Genomic DNA, 9,742 nt, shown 5'->3' with positions numbered 1-9,742 from the left:
AATAAATTAATCAAGTGTCTCTCTTTTCATTTTACATAAAATCCTGAAATTTGAATAATGAACTTGAAGACAATCTGTGAAGAAACTATATCTAATTGCTTTATGTAAATTGGTACAGCATTGAATTCACTTTTTTTACCAGCCATATTAAAGCATTTTGAATATATTGATTAAAAAATAGAAGAATTAGAATTGATATTATTTTTTCCATAGACAGAGAAAATAAAAAGGCATCGAATAATTTCTTTGTATAAATTCTATTATATACATCCAGATTTACCAGTACCCTTCTTTACACTCAATTGAATAAATTAGAATTAATTTTATCATATCATATTTAATTATAATTTAGTATTTTCAGCATGCTTTAAACATAATGTTTCATAAATCTGATGAAATATAAACCAGTAGATGAAACATTGATTTGGTTAACTTAACTAATGTTATCTTCCTGAGCAACTGTAGAGTTGTTTTCATTCTTTATCAAACACATTTTCCCTCAAATACAATATTGCAATTACAGACTGTGCATGAAAATGTCTGTGCATTGTACTAGTGCCAATGAGTAATCTCCTGTTTGGGGCTATAAACATTTCGGTTCAGCTGTTCAATGCATGTTTACATAAGCTCACATCTTCCCACTCAACAAGATTTCTAAAAGAGCACAGCTCAGTGAAAAACTGAAGAGGGAATGATGAGTGGAAAACAAGTCTATTCTTAACAAGCTATAATCAAATCATTATATGAAGCGTTATTCTTCTGCATTTGGTATGATAGTCCTTCAGCAAATGAAACAGAATACGAGGATAAAGTTGACAAATAGTATTACAGTTCAAATTGAAATTCTATGCATCTTAAAAAATAGATGCTGAATCACAAAAAAAGAAAGATTAATAACTGCATTTTCTAAATGGTTCTGCAAGAAGTTTTGTTGCCAGATACAGGTTACATATAAAATATTGCCATCTAATATAAGTTAGATGCCATATGTTGAAAATCACAGGAATTTAGTCAGGAGGTAATACATTGCTCAAATTTCTAAACCCAATATCTAAGAACCAAAATTGTTGAGTAGGATATTAAGAGAACACATTGTGAAAGAAAAATGAAAACGTAGACAACACCGCCCAAAATCACTTATTTTGATGAATATTTGAGCTTTTTGGGGGGGGCCCACTAAATTGTGTGTGTATATAATGATAAGAAATGGGTGATCAAAGGTAAAATGTCTGTATTGCTTTTAGTGAAATAGTATACTACACTGCAAAGCAGAAACATTTTATTAATGGTATTTTCACAGCTTCTGGAAGGGTGAAGCGATCCCAAGTCCACATCCAATCTACAGATAGACAAATGTATTATGGGCAAAAACAAGTGTCTGATTTCATTTGAGAGCTTCTGTACTCAGCTTAATGAAAACTAAATCAACCCAAATCAAATCTACCCTTCCTATTTGGAATATGGTTTTGAAATATTTTTATTTCATATCCTATCACTTAAAGACATGTGGACTTTCAACCATTAATTATTATTAAGTAAGAGGATATACAAGAATATTATAATCTGTTACATTTTTCATAAGATGTGCAAATAAATTTAAATGTTAGAAATATAAGATAAAGGTAAATTTTATTAAGTTTATATTTGGTACACATAAATTCTTATTAAACTATTCTATCATTTTCATGAGGGCAACGTGATTGCACATTTTCTTCTACATTTCTAATTTCAGCTTTGATTTTAACACTCAATTTTAATGGATGTCATTGGTGAAAAATACACTTCCCAAAGATCCACAGATATACGTCTTTCATTGGCTTTCCTTACTAAACCATGAGGCTTACTATTAAATATAATCATTAATTAAACAAACATAAATATTTGTGTAACATATGTGTATATAGTTAGTAATATATGCACAGATATTCATATGTACATACACACACACACTGTTATGTGTATGATAGTTTTAAAAGACATGTACGAAGTTTTTGACACGTCTCCCTTTGAGAGGTGGGAATCTATATTTCCTCTCATTTGTTTTGGCAAACTTTTATTTCCTTTGCCCAGAGGAGTAGGGCAGCAGTTATATTCTCTGACTTCTGTGGCTTAATTATAAAAGGCAATTCATCTTTCTTCCATCTTGATCATGAGAACTCTCAGGGCTAGAACCTTGAGCTGACATATAAGAAGTCTAACTGTCCCAAAGCCCACCATGCTGTGAGAAAGCCCAGCACACCTGGGGAGGCCTGATCGTGGTAATCTGGAGTGCCATTCTGGTCTTCAAGTCATGCCACCCTAAATGCAAAATTTCAAGTGAAATAGCCTTCCGATGATCCTAGTCCCTAGCTATCAGGAGAATCCAAGCCTTCAGGTCTTCCCAGTTGAGGCCACAAGATAATATGTAATGAAAGCAAGATGTTCCTTCTTCTTTTGATGGGAATTTCTGACCCCAGAATCTGTGAACACAAAGGCAGTTGTTCCAAGATGCTAAATTATGGAATAATTTGCTATACATCAATAACAAATGGAACAATGAATCATGTTAGGTATAATTATACACAAAAGAAATGCAATGCTCTCCCCCTGCCATGATAGAAGGATATGATTCTAGTTTCTTACATGGCTTGACAATTTGAAACATCATATCCAGGAAACTTGGGTAGCTCAGTTAGTTAAGTGTCTGCGTTGGGCTCAGGTCATAATCTCGGGTCCTGGGATCTAGCCCTGCATCATGTTTAGCGGGAAGTCTGCCTCTCCCCTGTCTCATTCCTCTCTCTCAAATAAATATAGAATTTTAAAGAAAAATTGAACATCATAACACTTTCCTCAGGCAGCTTACAACATGGTTGTCAGTAATGCCCATTCAAAATAATCATTAGATTTTAGGAAAAATTCAGTGTAAGTTATTTTTTATTGTGGAAAAAAATACTGATGAAAAATGAAGATACTTGAATGGAATTTCCCTCTTTTACATTCCAAATGTTCCAAGGCACATTATAATATAATACATTTGAAGAAAATCACTTGTGGAATTAAAACAACAATTAGGTCTTGTCATTCTTTGTGGGAAAATGAAGTCCACATTTATATAGAGCATTATAATTTATAAGTCTTTTTATGTTTATGATCCAAGTAATATGATAACTTTATATAATAATTATTAATCAGTGTTCTGAAAAGGAATAAAAAAGGAACATAGCACACAAAAAAAGGAACGTTGCACAAATCATATAAATAGTAAGTAACACACTCGACTGGAACTTAAACAGAAATATATCAAATCCATAACCAAATATCTTATTGTTGGTAAAAGATAGTTGGTTATAGAAATAATAAAAACCTTCTGTGTAATTTCTTAAAACTATCTTATCCTACACATTGTAAATTGCTAAATCTATTTATAATGCCTGCACTTGGTGGTGTAATAGACATTTTTACTTATTTATACGACATGAAAAAGACAAGCATAAGCATAGATTACTCTGTAGCAGAAGTGTGTGATGTCACCTACAACATTAACTGAATTCTGCTCTAATGGAGAAGTAATTCTTTGTAGTCTTTACTTAGTAAGCAGATGCTGTGTTTTGTTCTGCTCTGTTCAGAACTGTTACCGTGCCAATTATAACATTAATCCAAATCCTTCCTCTTGTATAAGGGAATGATTAATTATTTTTAGTGCCTTCTGTTTCAGCAAAAATCAGCAATGGTCTTTTCAGCTTATATTTACCATGCTTTCCACTTAACTAGGTTAATCAATTCTAAATATTAAAATTATATCGACATATATTATAAATATATATGTCTTTGCGTCAGAGTTTACTATTTCCTCTATTTTTAAAAAATTCAGCAATTCAGTACATATTATTGCTTGCTTAATTTAATTGTTGCAATAACACAAAAAGTTCTTTACATTAACCCTTGTTAAATTTAAAGTAGTTAATTCAGCTATTCTAGAGAATAGAGACAATGAGGATTTCTTTTAGTAGACTACTTTTAATTGTAGTCTGAGTCATGCATACACATAGTGAGACTTTGGGGGCACCTTTCTGGAGAGTAAAGATAGTATATTTCAAAGTACATTACTATTTCAAGCAGATAAATATATTAAGGTAGTTACCTAAAAAGTAAAATACTACATAATATTGTATTTTTGGAAATATTATCAAACCTCTTAAGAAGATAATATGAGAATGTAATAAAACCAAATGTCATGAATAATCTCAAATTTTGTTTCTGAAATTATTTTCTAATGTTCACCTCTCCTCCTAGTTCAGATGGCTTTATTGCTTTGTCCTTCACAATTCTCTAAGATCGACTATGTAGACTGTTGGAGTGAGGCATGTTTCCATTGAAATATTCATCTCTCCATATATGTATATATGTGTGTGTGTGTGTGTGTGTGTGTAGACACGTCTATATACATACATGTATGCACATATACATACACGTAACACACATTACATGCACAATACATTGTATATATGTGTGCAATATGCACACTACATGTATATGTAACACACATGTATATTGTATATGCATGTGCACATATGCATGTACATATATGTGTGTATGTGTAATATACATATATTACATGTATAAATGCATTACATGTAATGTGTCCATATACCTGTACATATATGTGCGCATGTATGTGTATGTATGCGCATATGTATATTACATATATATTATAAATAGTGATATATATTACATATAATGAACAGATAATCAATTTAGAAAAAATTTTTTTTTCTAAACACATAGATTTCATTTGAAATTTACTTTTCATTTTTAAGACATATGTGACTTTCATGAAATTATTTTTCTTCAAGATTTACTTCTTCAAAAGAAAAAAGATTCATCTCTTCAACTGAGCAATATTTAGCATTTAGTTTGTCTGCATTTCTTATGCTAAAACAAGATAACAGACTAGAAAAGCACTTAATAATGTAATAAATTATAAGTGAAGTCTGAGTAGTAATTTTTAAAAAGTTAGTTGATATAATCATCCTCATTCATTATACAACAATCAATTAACCCATCCAACAAGAGTAAGGAGAGCATTTCTTGCCAAAAAGGTTTGAAAGTCGGTCAGATATATGCAGTTCATTGTGTGGCAGGTTACTGGTGATCTTCAATACATTTTCCAAAAGAAGAGCTAATCTGTAAATGTTTCATTGTGTTTTCAAATTCAGTTACTAAATGTTTCAACAGTAATTGTAAGCTCACCACAGTAATTGTAAATTTTATGCATTGTTTTTCACAATCTGAATTTTTATGGTACCTTCTAATTTATTCATATTTTAGATTCTTTCTCACTTTCTTCTTTTTCACTTTAATCGTTGAAACATACTTAGTTTTTATGCCTTGTCTCCAATAAGCAATCATTATAAATTCTTGGAATGGTTTAGGATTACTCATTGTTAGATTACATTCTTTTTCTCATGGAAGATCTCTCATCCCCCCCACCGCTTTTTCTCTTATTTTGATCATATGTTCTTATTTACCAACAGTTTGTGGAATCAGCTGTGGCCTGGGTCAGGTGTGTATCTCATCAAAGATAGTTTAACATTTTCTTTCGATGTCCTATATTGAGAAGGATTATGGGGCAGAATGTGGGACAAGAGGGCGAGCAGGCATTGAACAATGATTAGGGACTGCTACTTCACAAGGTGGAGATCATAGGATATATGCCATATAGTTAAATGATGATGATACTCTGTTTGCAACAGCTCTGGTTTATATTTGTTGCTTAACTTATTTAGTTTAGCGTGTTTTCAGGTTTTTCTTTTTTTATGTTTTATTATTGTTATTATTTTTAAAGATTTTATGCATTTATTTGACAGAGAGAGAAATCACAAGTAGGCAGAGAGGCAGGCAGAGAGAGAGGGGGAAGCAGGCTCCCCGCTGAGCAGAGGTGGGGGGGCTTGATCCCAGGACCCTGAGATCATAATCTGAGCCACCCAAGTGCCCCAAGTTTTTCTTTTTATAACAAGACACTCTTTCTTTTCTTCTTCAACCCTTTTCAGATGCAACATAATAGAAACTTTTCTTCTAAGGAAAATTGAGCATTTAATGAAAAAGTAAACATTAGATTTCAATATCTCAAGAAACTTGATGATGAATATGTAACTTGAAAAAAATGTCGATATTTGCATCCAATATGAAAGCTGTAAGAAGAGCCATGACCATATGAAACCAGAAGAAACAAATCTGTGGAGGGAGGGAATGATAACTTGGTTATTTTAAGATTGTCTCTTCAGATAAGGAGTTATCACCCGTATCTATAAAAAATGTCTGTGCATATAATTTTTGAAGCCTGACATTACATTTAGATCAAATGACTACTGTTCTAAAGCGACTTCACTTCTATTGTGTTCTGAGCTCTATTTGTATACATTTGTAACATGGAGCAATAGGTATCATTGTGTTTGCTCCCTTAACAGAAATTTAGATTTCACTATCAACTTTTTGCAAATGTACTTGCTCTTTTCTTTTTATTTCCTGTCACTAATCAGATTTTAGAAATGCTCGAACTCTTGAAGAATTCTGTTGTAAATCACTCTACGTGCTATAATGGTAGTGGATAGTTTTTGCTTGTAATTTGTTTAATATCAATTGAAAATATTAGTGAAATAGTAAAACACTCCACAATTAAAACAGCTAACACACACAGTTCTTGAAGTGTGTAGTGACTCGCACTTATTGAAAACAAATATTTCAACCAGAAGACATTTGCAATTAACCTTATAAAAGCAGGAGAGTTTCTACAAACATTAAATGAGGAGAACTAAACTGTTGTATGTGGATTAATTGTGAATATTGAAACTCTCAACTTGTTAGAATAATAATTTTATGAACACACATTTTTAAATTGTATCAGTGGGTATGTTGTACCAAAATGGAATAAAACTGAGAAAGGCTTTGACATTTTTCAGCCTCTGACTCTAGAAAAAACCTTGTTAATAGCCATAAATAGAGATAACTTATTCAATGAGCTTCATTTTATGAAATGTTTGTCAAGGAAAGACACTCTGCATTTGGGAAAAAATACAGCATCTGGGAAAAGGCTAGAATGTAAATATTTACACATTCAGATGTAGGGGAAAAAATAGCTTTAAGAAAACACTCCATTAGTAGAATTTGTTTTCAGCTCAGTACTTTTAGAGAAATTACTTTTTCAATGAAAAATATTATGGTTTACAGAAGGATTGTCTCAATTTCAAATTTTGCAACAATAAAATATAAATCTGAAGATGATTAGTGATGCTTTTACACAAAATAATATGATCATATTTGAAAAATAGATTGCTCAAAAAATATAGCAAGCTTTTAAAGATGACCAGGACTAAGAAACCAGTTCACATAAATGAATATGCACAGTACTTCCTCTGTTCATTTCATCCTACATTTGTTGCTTATATTAGTAAAGTAATTATAATTATTATATTAATGATGATATATTATTATTATTATTTTGTTTACTTACAAAGTTGTATTTGTTTTAGAAATAATTTTATTTTTGAATATGTTGTAATATAAATATTTACTACATCCTTCAATTTATAAAATAATATTTTGGTAAAACAAAAATATTTTAAAATTAGATGATTTTATTTAATTTTATTCTCCCTTTGAAAATTGTCCCTGTTTAGATGGTAATTTATAGAGTCAATCATGCATTAGCCACCCTTCTTTTAGACCTTTTCTTTCACCAATAGGATGAGAGTACAAGGAAAGTGGTAGGAATTAACTAGATTTCTACATTCATCAAGGAATGTTCCTGTTCGTTCTAAATGCTGTGTGGGAAATATACTGGATTAGCTGAAGTCACCATTCCTGAGTGAGTCAGCTTGGGGTAGATGGGACTTGCCGTACTAAGTCTACCGTCTCATACTATTTCTGCATTAGGACTGCACTGCTTAAAGCCTGAATGAAATATTTGATTGTTCACTCGAATGACTCACTTCAGTTAAACAAGGAAGTAACAGACTTTCTGCAAATGAGTTAAGAAACAAAAAGTATTCAAGTAGTTCAGTATAAACATGTGTGAATTGAAAAACCGATGTACCAAAGCGTTAGGTGAAAGGAAAAGAACCACAAAAAAGATCCACTTCCTTTTATAACGAATCATTATTAAGCACCTATTGTGTGCTAGATGCTAGATTTGCATTGTTTAAAAAAAGTATAATCTCTATTACCTGAAATATATTGTAGTGATAGACACTTAAAAGTTAGGAAGGTATTTATCATTAAACAGAAGAATTTCAGGCAGGTTATATATTAAAATCAAGAATGGTAGAAATAGGAAAAAATATTTATGAACAAAATGTCATTTATTGCTGAGAGAATTTTAAAAAATAATAAAAAAATGAAAATCCCCATAGGTAATTCCAAATCAGGAAATGGATTCTCAGTACCCTAGGTTCTGAGTTATAGTAATACATGTTCTGCTAAGGCTGGCTGCAGAGCTAGGAGCCTGAAATACCTGGGATGGTCTTCAATTAGCAGTATGTTTCTATATTCCCAAGAACCTGGTATTTAAAAGCAGTATTGCAGGGGCGCCTGGGTGGCTCAGTGGGTTAAGCCACTGCCTTCGGCTCAGGTCTTGATCTCGGGCTGCTGGGATCCAGTCCCGCATTGGGCTCTCTGCTCAGCAGGGAGCCTGCTTCCCTCTCTCTCTCTGCCTGCCTTTCTATCTAATTGTGATCTCTCTCTCTGTCAAATAAATCAATAAATAATCTTAAAAAAAAAAAACAGTATTGCAAGACTGAAACCTGTCACATTAAGCATTAAAAACTTTGCATATTCAGGGCACCTGGGTGGCTCAGTGGGTTAAGCCACTGCCTTCGGCTCAGGTCATGATCTCAGGGTCCTGGGATCGAGTCCCGCATCGGGCTCTCTGCTCGGCAGGGAGCCTGCTTCTCTCTCTCTCTCTGCCTGCCTCTCTACCTACTTGTGATCTCTCTCTGTCAAATAAATAAATAAAATCTTTAAAAATAAATAAATAAAAATAAAAACTTTACATATTCAACTCTCAGAACCATCTCTGAGGAACATCTAAGCTTTGCTATCCCATTTTAGGTTCGGACATACAAACCAGGAAGGAGATTCTTGTTATATTCTGAATTGTTAAATATATCCAAATGACAGATTCTTTTGAGTAAAATTAATCTAGAATTGATCTAATTGAGGAACTCTTCCCTCTTCTCCCATGGCAGTTATGACATCTTTCTCATTTTCCTTTATAATGAGTTTTCACCTGGTTTCTTACCTTGGTCTGTTTCCTTATTTCTGTCATCATGTCCTTTAAGCATTTTATTTACCTGTTCTTCTTTTTAAGATATTTGAATGCACTTATTTTGGAATTATTTTCAGATTCCCTACTATTGAAAAATTTCTTGTTTATTTCATTAATAATGAAGACTTTTAAAAACTTTTTTTAAAAATATCAAGCTTTTATTTAAAATCAAGTTAGTTAACATATATGGTAAAATTGGTTTCAAGCATAGAATTTCGTGATTCATCACTTACGTATAATACCCAGTGTTCATCAAAAGGGCCCTCCTTAATATCCATCCATTTAGTCCATCTACCTACTTCCCTCCAGCAACCCTCAGTTTGTTCTCTATAGCTAAGTCTCTGATGATTTGCTTCCTTTTCTCCCTACTTCTTTTCCCCCTTCCCCATGTTCGTTTGCTTTGTTTTTTAAATTCCACATATGAATGAAATCATATGGCAT

This window comes from Meles meles, chromosome 3, assembly GCF_922984935.1.
Source record: "Meles meles chromosome 3, mMelMel3.1 paternal haplotype, whole genome shotgun sequence".
Taxonomy (NCBI): Eukaryota; Metazoa; Chordata; class Mammalia; order Carnivora; family Mustelidae; genus Meles; species Meles meles.
The sequence above is the reverse complement of the archived record's forward strand: the minus strand, read 5'-3'. Positions refer to the sequence as shown.